The sequence below is a fragment of the Drosophila persimilis genome, unplaced genomic scaffold (genome assembly GCF_003286085.1).
Source record: "Drosophila persimilis strain 14011-0111.01,24,50 unplaced genomic scaffold, DperRS2 tig00000663-arrow-arrow-pilon, whole genome shotgun sequence".
Lineage (NCBI taxonomy): Eukaryota > Metazoa > Arthropoda > Insecta > Diptera > Drosophilidae > Drosophila > Drosophila persimilis.
In genome coordinates, this window is record NW_020825331.1 from 128,068 (window position 1) to 140,176 (window position 12,109).

A 12,109-nucleotide genomic window follows, 5' to 3' on the forward strand; every position below is an offset into this window, starting at 1 on the left:
ATGGCACATGGCACATGGCACATGGCACCTGCATACGCATACGCACACGCACACGCACATTGTATGACTTCATTGAAACAAGTTCATAAAACACTTAACCTGACCAAGCTGACCAAATGTCCCATGGGAATGCCTGACTGAGCCACTACTGGATTGGATTGGACTGGACTGACAGTGTTCTGCTGCTGCTGCCGCTGCTGCTGCTGCTGCTGCTGCTGCTTCTGGTTGTTGGTCTTGTTGACTTGTTAGCAGTTTATACTTGATGATGCAATATGCCCGTCTGGATCCACACACACATAAGCACACAGACACTGTGGGGCACCCATACCGGATGTATCCGCATCAATGAGTGACCAGGCTGGCCGACCATCAACGGAAAGTTTTTGCCTTTGGCTCTCTCCTTGGCCAAAGGATGTAAATGTGCTGGGGCATCATCAAAAGTTACCAGCAAATTGACCTAATCTATGTACATACATATGTCCATGGAGATGTATGCCTGCAAAGATGTGTTGTGTGCACATACATACATACACTTTTGGAGATGGATGAACGTGGGATGTGGATATGGATGGAGAACGGAGGCGCCCGCTGCTCGTTGGCGCCCGCTGTGCCTCGCCATTAGAAATCGTTTAGGCCGGCGACGACGCTGCAATTTACGGCGGCTAAAAGCAGACATGTGCCTCTAAATAGATATGTGTGGGGCTATGTGCATATCTATCTACATCAGCTATATGCCGTACAGTGCGTTTCATATGAAGAAATTAGCAAAATTATGCAACAATCTTATAAAAGTGCTCTCGAAAATGCTGAAGCATAGACATGGCTTTAAATAATACTATTATTTTTTCTTAGCGAGATGTCTCTAAAAGGCTGTCCGAGCAAAAGGGGTTCCAAGTTTCACTCTTATCAGATGTGATGTCCTTTCGGAAGAAGAATATTCACATCCAAACGGTAAAAAATCCAAAAAATAATTGATCTGCTATTAATATAATTACTTCTTCTTGGGATGGCCAATGCTGGATCATCAAGAGCGTTACCACTGTAGTTAACACACTCTCCTGCCTGTGGAGCGCCTGGAGTCTGACGGCTCGCACCACATACGCGTTAGGCACCTCAATTATCATGTGATTTTTGCCCGTGGCCTGCTCCATGTTGTATGTGGCTATTGAAGCTCTTTAGCTTGCCGCAAGCACACCGAACTTTCCCTCCCAAATATGTGCACTGGCGGTGCGGGGAGGGTAAGCGAAAGAAAAAAGACGCCAGGAAAAAGGAAAAACGAGAAGAAGAAATCGGAGAACAGCATCGTGAAAAATCATAACTTACCCCAGGCTCATGCATATGCACCATGCACCGCATGTGTGGGTGTTTGGGTGTGCATATGTGAGTGTGAGTGTGTGTAAAAAATCTGAAAATGATAGAAAAATGATTAATTGCAGTTGGCAGTAGTTCAGCAGTCAGTTACTGCTACTGCAACTGCTCCTGCTCTGCTCCTGCTCCAGCCAGTGCTGCCACAGCAAACCTCAGGGCCACACAATGCCAGCGATCCCTGGCTGGATGTTCGCGTGTGTGTGTGTGTATGTGTGTTAGCATTCATGGGTACGAATGGATGTGTGTGTGTGTGTGTGTGCCACTTTGTATACCCTTTGCATGCAAAGAAGTCATATCCACTATATGTATCGAAGATCCAGCCACTAGAGCGCTAAGCAATAATGCATATTAATTACATTCCTTGAGACTGTTCGGCATATTCGCGAAGACTCGGACGTAAGGAATATGAGGTCTGAGTAAGTCTTTTTGCTTTATTCAGTATTTAAGTTTGAACAAAGTATAAGCGGATATGGGAGTCCATTCCACTAGCATCAAGGAAATACACTGTAGTATACGGTATCCCACCAACGGCCTGCCGGCAAGAGTAGTCCCAGCTTCGGCTGCAAATCGGACCGTATTCCTCATTCTTTTTTTGCTGCTGGCTTTTTTTTTTTTTGAGCACAACAGCAGCTGACTGCAGCGATATTAATGATAGATATGCGTTCGCTTCAATGCGCTGCTCCCCTTTCTCACAGTATGTCCTGAATTATACGATAATATTCCTGCTCCTGCCCCTGCTTCTGCCCCAGTCGGGGTTTGGTGGGGATTTGAGCAGACGGTGGCTTTAAATGAGAGTAGGAAAAGTCGGCAAAAATGTACATACATAAATCGCTGACATTTAAACAGAAATTACAACCGGTTTTGCATGTTGCAGCGACAAATCAATGGCAAGAAGTGAAACTTATCGATTATGGACGTGCATTAAAGCCCTTCACTCCAAAGGAATCCCCGAGCTCCGTTAACGTTTATTTTTAAATAGTATTCAAGGCAGGGGTCACAGGGGGCTCGGATCATCAAGAAGGACCAAGGAATAAAAGTAACCACCAAGGCCTACAGCAGGACAGAATAGACACTCCGAACAACTGCCTAAAGTCCTTCGGCAGGATGGCAGCAGGACCACTCTGCGCACAAGATCCATGAGTTCTCTGAGGTCAAGAATGCGATAGGATTGGATTCAAGGAGACAGTATTAGGATGAACTTAAATGCTTTTTAAAATTCTTTATTGAGTATTCTATAGAATTTTGCTAGCCATCAATCAAGGTCTTCTAGTCCTGTGGCATATACAATTTTTAAATTGTTTCATTTAATTAGTTCTTGCCCAAAATTGTGTTACGGAACGGGATCATGAAGAAAGACATTTTATCTGGACACGACGGAAGCGATTCATTCGTGTGGAGGGTACAGGCTAAATACATATGGGAAACCACATCCAACTCAGTCAGGCCCTTCAAAGGAATGCCTTGTTAAGTTCCACATAGAATCCACAGAAAAACCTCGCAGATAAGATGATAATAATAAGCTTCTTCTTGGTCTTTGATCCCAAAGATCTGCGCATTAATTATTGAATTTAATTATTGGACATTAATATTTTCATCTTCTTTTATTTTGAATATATTTGTAAAACTTAATATGCAATATTTCTAAATTATTTCCGTGTAAATTTCAAATTTAAATGTTCTTAAAGTTACTCAAACCGAAGGAAGAAGGGCGTTAAGCGGCTTGAAGTTAGCGTGGCGTATACTTAATACAAGAGGGAACACATCTATGAAAAATGCAGTTTCTGTATTCCGTTCGGATGAGGGACACAGGACAGGAACCTTCCTGTGTCCTGAGGTTCATTGTATGCGCATCGTTGCCTTTTTGGCACTAATTTCCATTTATTCATTTAGTTGCAACATTCATTCCGACAGACTCAGACAGGCTGGGACTGGGATTGGGTCTGGGATTGGGTCTGTGGGTGTGGGTGTGGGTGTGGGTGTGAGGGGACAGGGCAGAGCAGGAACGGAACTGTTCGACTTCGTCTTTCATTTATCAGCAGAGAGCAGTGCAGTCCCGCTCCTGTCCCACTCAAATGCTGATGAAATGATGCTAAGGAGAGTGACAAAATGTAACTCGCCGAAAATGTGACAAAAAAGATCGTATGACAGTCAAAACCAAACAAAACTATGGGGAAGGCTGCCAAAAAATACAAAAAAGAATGGAAAATGACAGCCGCCAATGCTCTCTGGCAGGCCAGTGTCACTTCTGCTTTTCCACTTTTGCACAGTGCCTTCCATTCACCCTTTGCCCCCGCCTGTGCTGTGTGCCGGCCCGCCGAACCACGAGTGGAGTTCCCATGGGTTTTTTGTTTGTTTGCGGCCAAGCCAGAGCTCAGTTGGCGTTGCTGTGGGTGTGGGTGTTGGTGTGGGTTGGTGGTCTGGGACTGGTGGGGTTGCCTGATGAAAGGGTTCAAAACTATTTTCAAACTATGTATGTATTTAGCGCGCATTATATAGAAAGGGAGTGACAGAGACTGCGACTGCCACTGCCCGTACGGCCCGTACGGCCCTGCCCTTCGGGTCAAAGCATCATCATCATTACCATCGCCCCCTCGTAGTCGTCATCATCTTTGTGCCTGGGTCGGCAGCTGTTTTATGATGTCCCTGCACAGTGGACATCGGCACGATAAATGGCAAGTAAATCATTCAATAATCAACTTATTCGATGTCTCATTTGTGCTGGCTTCAATCGACCGTCTTTCTCCCTTTAACGATGCATCATCGTTAACGATAGGTATATCATCTTGTATCATAGTTCGCGGCTAAGCTCCCGCTGTGTTCTACATTTTATACGATATCATTCATATCTGACTCCATTGTTTCTGTCCAACTGTCTGTCCGTACGAATGTCTGTGTGTCCTTGGGACCCTCTCGACCGCTTTTTCCCACTTGTAACATATTTTTTGGGCAACGGATTAGTTGCACGTCATGTTGCCACTTGAAGTGTTTATGTGAATGGCGCTTCACAGACACACACACACACACACACACACACACACACACACAGATACAGTGCGAGAATTACATATATAGAATGTATGTGTGTGTATATATTTATCGCACATATCATGCGACACTTAATAAAAACAATGTGCTCAACATGCCGCCTTAAATGGAAATCCATTTTCACTCCTTTTTTGCTTTTGGTACTGCTTCTGCCCCACTCAGTGTCTCTGTCGATCCTGTCTGTCCCTCTATCCGTCCTTTTGCCATGGAACTTATATAAGTATTACGTGTGTGTGTGTGATATGCTGACTGGCTTTTGTTTGTCGAGCTATTTAAATGTCTGCATTTGTTCCCCACACTTATGTATACCCCAATGCCCCAATCTCCATCTCCATCCCCATCTCCGTCTCCCATTTCCTGCTCCTTGCGGGCTCTATAAATTTATAATTAATTGTTTTAAAGCTTCTCCCTGTCTGTTCTCTGCCCTGTCCGCTTTTTGTGTGCGTTTTGCGCTGTGGGGTTATCCAAGGGACATTATATCATTGTGTGGTTTTCTATATATATTTAGCCCGATTCCAACTGGTTTTTGCGTGTGTTTGTTTATCCTGTGACGATTATAAGCCACCAGGCGATGCGATGATGCTTCTCCTCATTAATCGTTTAAGTAATTAGTAAAAGACGCTCTCAAATCAAACATCCGAAATATTTTGGGTCTTCACCAAGTCATTGCCATCGAAGATGTTGGAATTCTCGGAGTAACAGTACGATCAGGTCTGTTTTCCTTCTCTCACAAACCACTTCCTTGCCATAAAGGAAACTCCTTCGAGAAATCTGTTTCTTCCTTTACCTGTGACGAATGTCAATCAAATTTAACTAATGAACCCTCCACCTTTTAAAAAAGAAAAATAATTTGTTTAGAAATCAAAAGTTGTTCCCTTTTTGAACTTTTTTTTTTCATAAAAAATGGATTTGGGAAATTGGAAAACTCAGGGCGGAAAAGGTGCCGGCCGCCAGAAAGAAATGTAATAAGAAAATTAACGGAAAAGGGAAGGTAAAACGGGTTAGAGGTCCTCTTTGGGAAATGTAAAATTCATTGGAATTCATTGAATTAATTTGTAGTCGAAAGCCTGTTCTCTCATTTAATTTCCGCAATATTTGCTTTCAAAGGAGAAGTGATATCGAACTGTTTGGTAAAATGCAAAGATTGGTAAAATAGAAACTACCACAATGCTCACTTTCAGTGCTCGTAAGACTGAAGACGGAGGAGATACGGTGAGATCCGTCCGTCTTTCGAACATCCAATTGGCGGTTAAGTACAGCCCTATGAATGCTAATCCTGTGACGGGATGTCGTTGAAGAACCGCACATTAACTGGTGTACTGAAAGAGACCTCAAGGAATATGCACTTCAGATAAATGATCAGATCTGATGACGTCGTCTGATATAGACCAAAGACCATAAAAAAACGAAACCAAACCTAGCTCAAGCTTCCCTAGCTTTCCCAAAAGAGGGTCGACAATAAGTTTCGTATAAATTTTTGTTGAATGAATATCCCACGTCTGGGAAATCGGGAGTTATCTTGAATTGTGGTTGAACTATGAACTATGATCGCTACACAGTCCGAAAGTGAACTCAGACTTACGACTTACATCGGCGTTATCCAGCACTAAGGTGAGTCTCGTGCAGACCTCCGAGCAGTATTGTTTTCCTTGGAATTTTCGTGCCCCCGGAATGGATGGAGAGGCACAGAACTGAGACAGAACAGAATCGAGAAGAGCGATTCCTGTCATTTGCTTTTGTTGTTATTGCGAGAATTTTGAGGAGGGGTTTCGGTTTATTTAAATAGCACATTGCACATCCATTCCATCCACAAATGATACTTCTCCATCTCTAGAATATAAACATACACCCACACACATTTGAATGGCAGTAGGCAGTAGGCCTTTTGTGTTTGTAGATATAAGAAATAAACAGAACAGAACAGAACAGAACAGAGCAGAACAAACCGTAGGCGTTGATGTTGCACTTTGCTGGTGCCTCCGTCCGTCCATCCGTCCGTCCGTCCGTAGTCCATCCATTCATCCATCCATACACGGATACATATTTACATAACAAATATTAACATTGTGTAATTTAGTTGCTGTACAAAATGTCTACACGTTTTCTCCGTGAAGCTGCGTTTCGGTGCCATAAGACCGGCAAAAGTTGCAATATTATGTGTACTTGATAGGCTGTCTGCAGGCCGGCTGCCACTTACATTACTGCCGCGCACTGTACCCGAGTTCTGGTGCGACCAAAGGATCTTAACTTGGGGCCACGCACACAATTTGCACAGGACTTTTCGCCCCGGCATTAGCAGCCATCTCGTCTGGAGTTCTATTTCAGTTTAGACTCGTGCAAACTTTCATCCACATCTCACTTTGGCACCCCAAAAAATACACACACAGCTCGGGAGGTGTCCATGGGAGGATTCCTACCCAACCCTGCAGCTGAGCGAGCCACTTGAGTGTATTTATTTAAAGACAACCCAGGCTCTTGTGCCTTTGCCTATCATAAAGGCGCTTGCCAGCCCCCCCCACTCCCCACTCCCCCCCCAAGACCCACTTTTGCTATTATAAACTATTATTCTGTGTTGGCTGTTGATATTTTTCCAAATTTAATTGCATTTCTGTCCCAAACCAGAGGCGTGTGCTCTCCAGTACATACATATACAGCCATGCTATATGGATACATTCCCACAATATATACAGAACGAGATACAGACACAGATACAGATACAGAGCAGTCGCTGGCTGACAAGACAACTCAATTTGATGGCAAATCACATCATATGCTTTCCAAACACGTCCAAGCCCAACAGCAGCAGCAGCACGCAAAAATTTAAGTCACGAAAACAATTTCGTCAATTGTTGTTGCTGCCACTGCCACTGCCACTGCCACTGCCACTGCTACTTCTGCAGACAGACGGACAGTCGCTGTCGCTGTTCTTAAGTAGCCAAGCGTCTTGAGTGGATTACAGCGCAACGAGGCGGCATTATTGTCCTTTCCACAGCTACCCAGCCCCATACCCAGGCCCCTTACTGGGATGGAATGTGCCATCGTTATCTGTCCGCACGGACTGCTGGTCGGCCGGACCGCCGGACCGCTGGACCGCCGGACCGCCGGACCGCCGGACAGTCGGGTGGGGTAGCTGCATTTGTGTGTTGGCTGGCCAAAAATTTGAAACAATTGAGTCGCGAATTAGCATTAAGTCAATCACTTGTCTAGCAATGAAATATCTAGGAAACGCAGAGCACGTAGAGGAATATGCTCACTCGTTCCTCTCGGGCGAGCCGATGGTGAGGGCATGATGCTTTCGGTCAATGGGAGCTACTAGTGCACACAATTTTTACCCCATCTGTAGCATACAATATATCCTTACGAAACTTGTGAAAGTTTTCTTTCGATTGGATCTTCATTGGGCTTCGGGTTTTCGTATGTTGGATCACTCCATCTGACCGATCTCCTGCGGCTAAAACTTGATCAAAATGTTTGTTTGTTTCTTTCTGGGTTGCTTCAGTTTGGGTTTCATCTTTATCGGAGCGGCACAGAGGACAGAGGCGACTCTCATGGCCAATAGTCGCCTCCATCTCAAGGCAAATGCAGCACATGTCATCGGTCATTGGTTGGTGCGATCCTGTTTTGGAATTTTCCATCATCATTCTTCTGCACTTCTGAACACGGCTAAGGCTACTACAGCTACATACCGTCTAAAGACTTAAGGCTTCTAAGCGTTGAAAACTCTGCACATTTATGGATTCCAGGTCATTGCCCAAAATTAAAACATATTACCTACAGAGATCTACCAAGTCTTGGAAGGGAAAGGGTTACCCTCTCGTTGGAAAAGGAAACGCCGAACCACAACCTGATGTTTGCTTGAATTATTCCAAGGCTTCTAGGCCAAGATTTAAATTATTTGTAGACTCGATTGTGGTAGATTGTAGATTATATTGGGAACGAGAAATTGTGTCCAAGAACGATCATCGAGGGAGTAGTCTTAAGGGAAGTTAAAGGAACGTAAAAAGTGGTAGAAAACTTCAACTTTAGCTTGATATATTTTCAGGTAAAACCACTGTGGTTACACAAGTCAAAAATCACATGACGGATTATACATTTCTCTTTCCAAATCATTATTTGTTTGGATATTGGCGCTGCAGATGCCGAGAGAAAATTATAAAAGTGCTCGAAGTGGCCATAACGCGCTTTTCTTAAATTTCTTAACACGATTTTTGGGCTTAATTGATCTCCTATTCTAGTCTATTATATTGTCAGTATATAATCCTTTATCGATTAAAAGCGAAATACTGATGAGAGAACCGAATTTTTGATTGATTTCGAAGTCTACTGAAAGCAAAGGATAGCTGCACACATACATACATCATTGACAGCTCTGCAAAGAAAAAAAAAGAAATTCTTTTGCACCTTTCAATCTCAGAGCAGATGTTAAAAAAGAGCTCCCGTCTCTTTTTTTTTGATGGGGGCGTTCGGCCTGCGTCTGTGTGAGGCCCACACCAATTTCGACGGCCCACTTTGCACTAAGTGCGAAGACACTTTAGCAAACAATTAATTGCCGTTAGCGGCTGCTGGCGACACACCTACCCAATTCATTTTCCAATCCCTCTCAGAGCTTCCACCAGAGTTTCCCGCATTTTCCTCTATCAGGATATAAACGAGGTCCGGCCACGAGTGCAGTCATCCTGCAGAGGAGAGCCAGATACGAGGAGTCGAGGAAATGGATGTGGACTAGAGGACACAATGAAGACAGCTGCCAAAAAAGGCGTTACGTCGCCAGTTAAATGAAGACCCCGCCAGAGGCTGATGACACGGGGGAACGGGGCAGTGGGGCAGGGCGGCAGGAGGGCAGGGCGGCAGGAGGGGATGCGGCTGGCGAGAGGCAAATGTGGTTCGGGTTCGGGCTTGAGTGGGCATCGGGCATTGGGATAGAAGGGTTATCATTACTTCCACATAATTTAATTTCGGCAGGCCAGCGACCATTTGCATTTCAATACCCAATACGGCGGAGGTTACCAAGGGAGCGCCAGAGGGGGAGAGCTACGTATTCATTTGTTCTTTTTCTGCCTGACGAACACCCGCACCCCGCACTGTGGACCATGGACCAGGACCAGGACTAGGAATCCGATTTCTTTCTCTCAAAGTTTTGGCTGCGCCGCTCGTTGCACAAACTGAATTGAATCACCCAAATTATTATCCCTCCCCCCCCCTTCTATCTGTCCGCCAGTCTTCTAACACCCCGCCCGTCCCGCCCAAGAGTTCCGATACCGCAGCCGAAGTCTCACACGAAGTCAGTCCTCAAGCCACTGAGAAAAACAAATGGGAAAGCTATTACTTAACGTAAGAAAACGTATTGGAAGAGATTTAATTGAAGGCTAGAGAAGAGATTTAGCCGGAAATCTTAAGGTATTAGTCATCTATAAGTCCGCCAATATACATTTAAACTATTTAAACTTGGGTTCTTCCTCATATGTACATATCTTCTATCCATGAATGAATATTTGCCTTTTTTCACTACAATATTCCATATACATATGTATATCTATGATCTTCAGTTGATCGTCCAACAAATTGTAAATTCTGAGCCTCTCTTCTAGACAAGTGTATTCCTCATAAGCTTCTCTAGCTTTCCTTTCCTCGTCTTTCATCCTTGACTTTAATTTTCTCTCAGTGTAATTGACTGAGATGCTGGCGGCTTCATTTGCTGCTGCTCCTGCTGCTGTTGCTGCCAGATTTTCCATCATCATTCATAACAAAAGCAGTTGGCAGTTGCAGTCGCCTCCTTTTGCCGCTTCCCGCTACTCTCCGCTACCCGCTCCCCCATCCACCCACACCCACTTGAGGGGTGGGCGGCTTTCTCCCACGCAGGAACATTTTTTCAACAATTTTTTTTGTGACATTTCCGCTTGCATTTGGCAAGCGGAAACGTCAGTAGCCCATTGGACAATCAGGCTTTGGACGTGGCCAGGAAGAGTTCTTGGTTTTGTTGTAGGACATTGTTTGGTGTTGATGGCTGCTCATGAATAACAAATGCTGGGCACACGGACACACGGGCACGAACAGGTACGAGTACGAGTAGATCCCTATCGTTCTCCCGTCTCCCTATCCCGTATCTCCTTTATGCCATCTATCTAACTCCTTTTCAACATAGCTCTCTCTCTCTCTCTCTCTCTCTCTGTGTTCTTCTTTTTATTTATACTCTGGTAGAAGGGGTCCATTCATTTTGCATATAAGTTTGTATAGTAGAATCCCATAGCCAAATACCAATGGAAGTGTTCGATCAAATATGTACATCTGAACTCTTTTCATTGACTTTAGTAGTCACTCGATTCTCTATTCTCTTTGGTCTCTGGCAGGGTATTCAATGCGTTTGCCCATTGAAGCCAGTATTTCCTTTTTGATTTGCTATAAATTGTTCATTGATTTGTGGTCAATCGAGTGCAAAGACGTCCATCCATCGCTGGCCATTTCACTTGCCAAAAATGAAAGATACGAGCAACAAAAAAATATTTGTGCTAACCAATTAAATCATTTTTATAGCCAAATTCTGTACAAATTTGGGCTAAAGTCCAATTGCCCTCTCTCGGCCTGCTGTTGGCCCTCGAACAAGGCTGTGCTTTTGATTGATGCCGGATAAGGCTGGAGCTGAATCTGAATCCCAGTTTGAGTGGCTTTGGAGCCACGTTAACAGACAACAAGTCCACAGACGCCAGACGCCAGACGAGAATCGGCCGCAATAATCAAAGCCTAAACGTCAATTTCAGTTTGGTTTTCGGGGGAATCACAGAGTGGACTGCTACTGGGATTGTGAGACTCGTGCAGAGATAGACACATAGATAGAGAATGGATATGGTGGATAAGGGCAGAAGCTGGAGGAGTACGTCGATGTCTCATTGAAATGTCAATTGCATTTTACAATGGCCTTCTTCCTGGAGGGGAATACCCATTCCCCAATACCACAAATCCCCAATTCCCTTTTCCATATCCATTCTCATCTATTTTTTTTATTTGGAAAATCTATTGTGTGTGTGTCTCTCTCTCTCTTTTAGTCCCTGTGAGTGTGTAAGTATTTCAATATGCCCGTAAAATGACTCAATACGAGTATCTGATGGATGGTTCATCCATCAAACGTCAACTGTTCAGGGAATGATGAACGTTCCATCCGGCGGCACAAGGTCTTTTAATTGATAGCCCCTAAAGATTCCATCAAATCAATTGATAATTATGAAAGATAATTTATTAAAGCCTCTAGGTAGACTTGGCAATTGAAAGTACCTACAGAGAAGGCTACAGAAGACACTTTGTAAGGTAGGTAGCACTATTGCTTACAGGATTTTAATGATGAAGATAGTTCAAGTTCCTATAGTTAAACCTTAACTTCCAGTACGAGGTGTCTTTCGATCCATCAGTTCGGCATCATCGGTAGAACACAAAAATGTGTGATTTAAAAGCAAAAATCTATTAATCTGTACGCATTTAAAACATCGTATATATATGTACGTACATACATATGTATATTCACCTGATTCGTTAGCCTTTTTTTTTTTTTTGGTTTATCCCCTGAGCAGTTGCCATGACAATTTCTATACGGATAAAACCATCATCTGTATATGTATCTGTATCTGTATCTGTATCTGTATCTGCATCTGCTCATAGATACGTATATACAATTGAGCATTGAGAGAATGAATGCAATAATCTATTG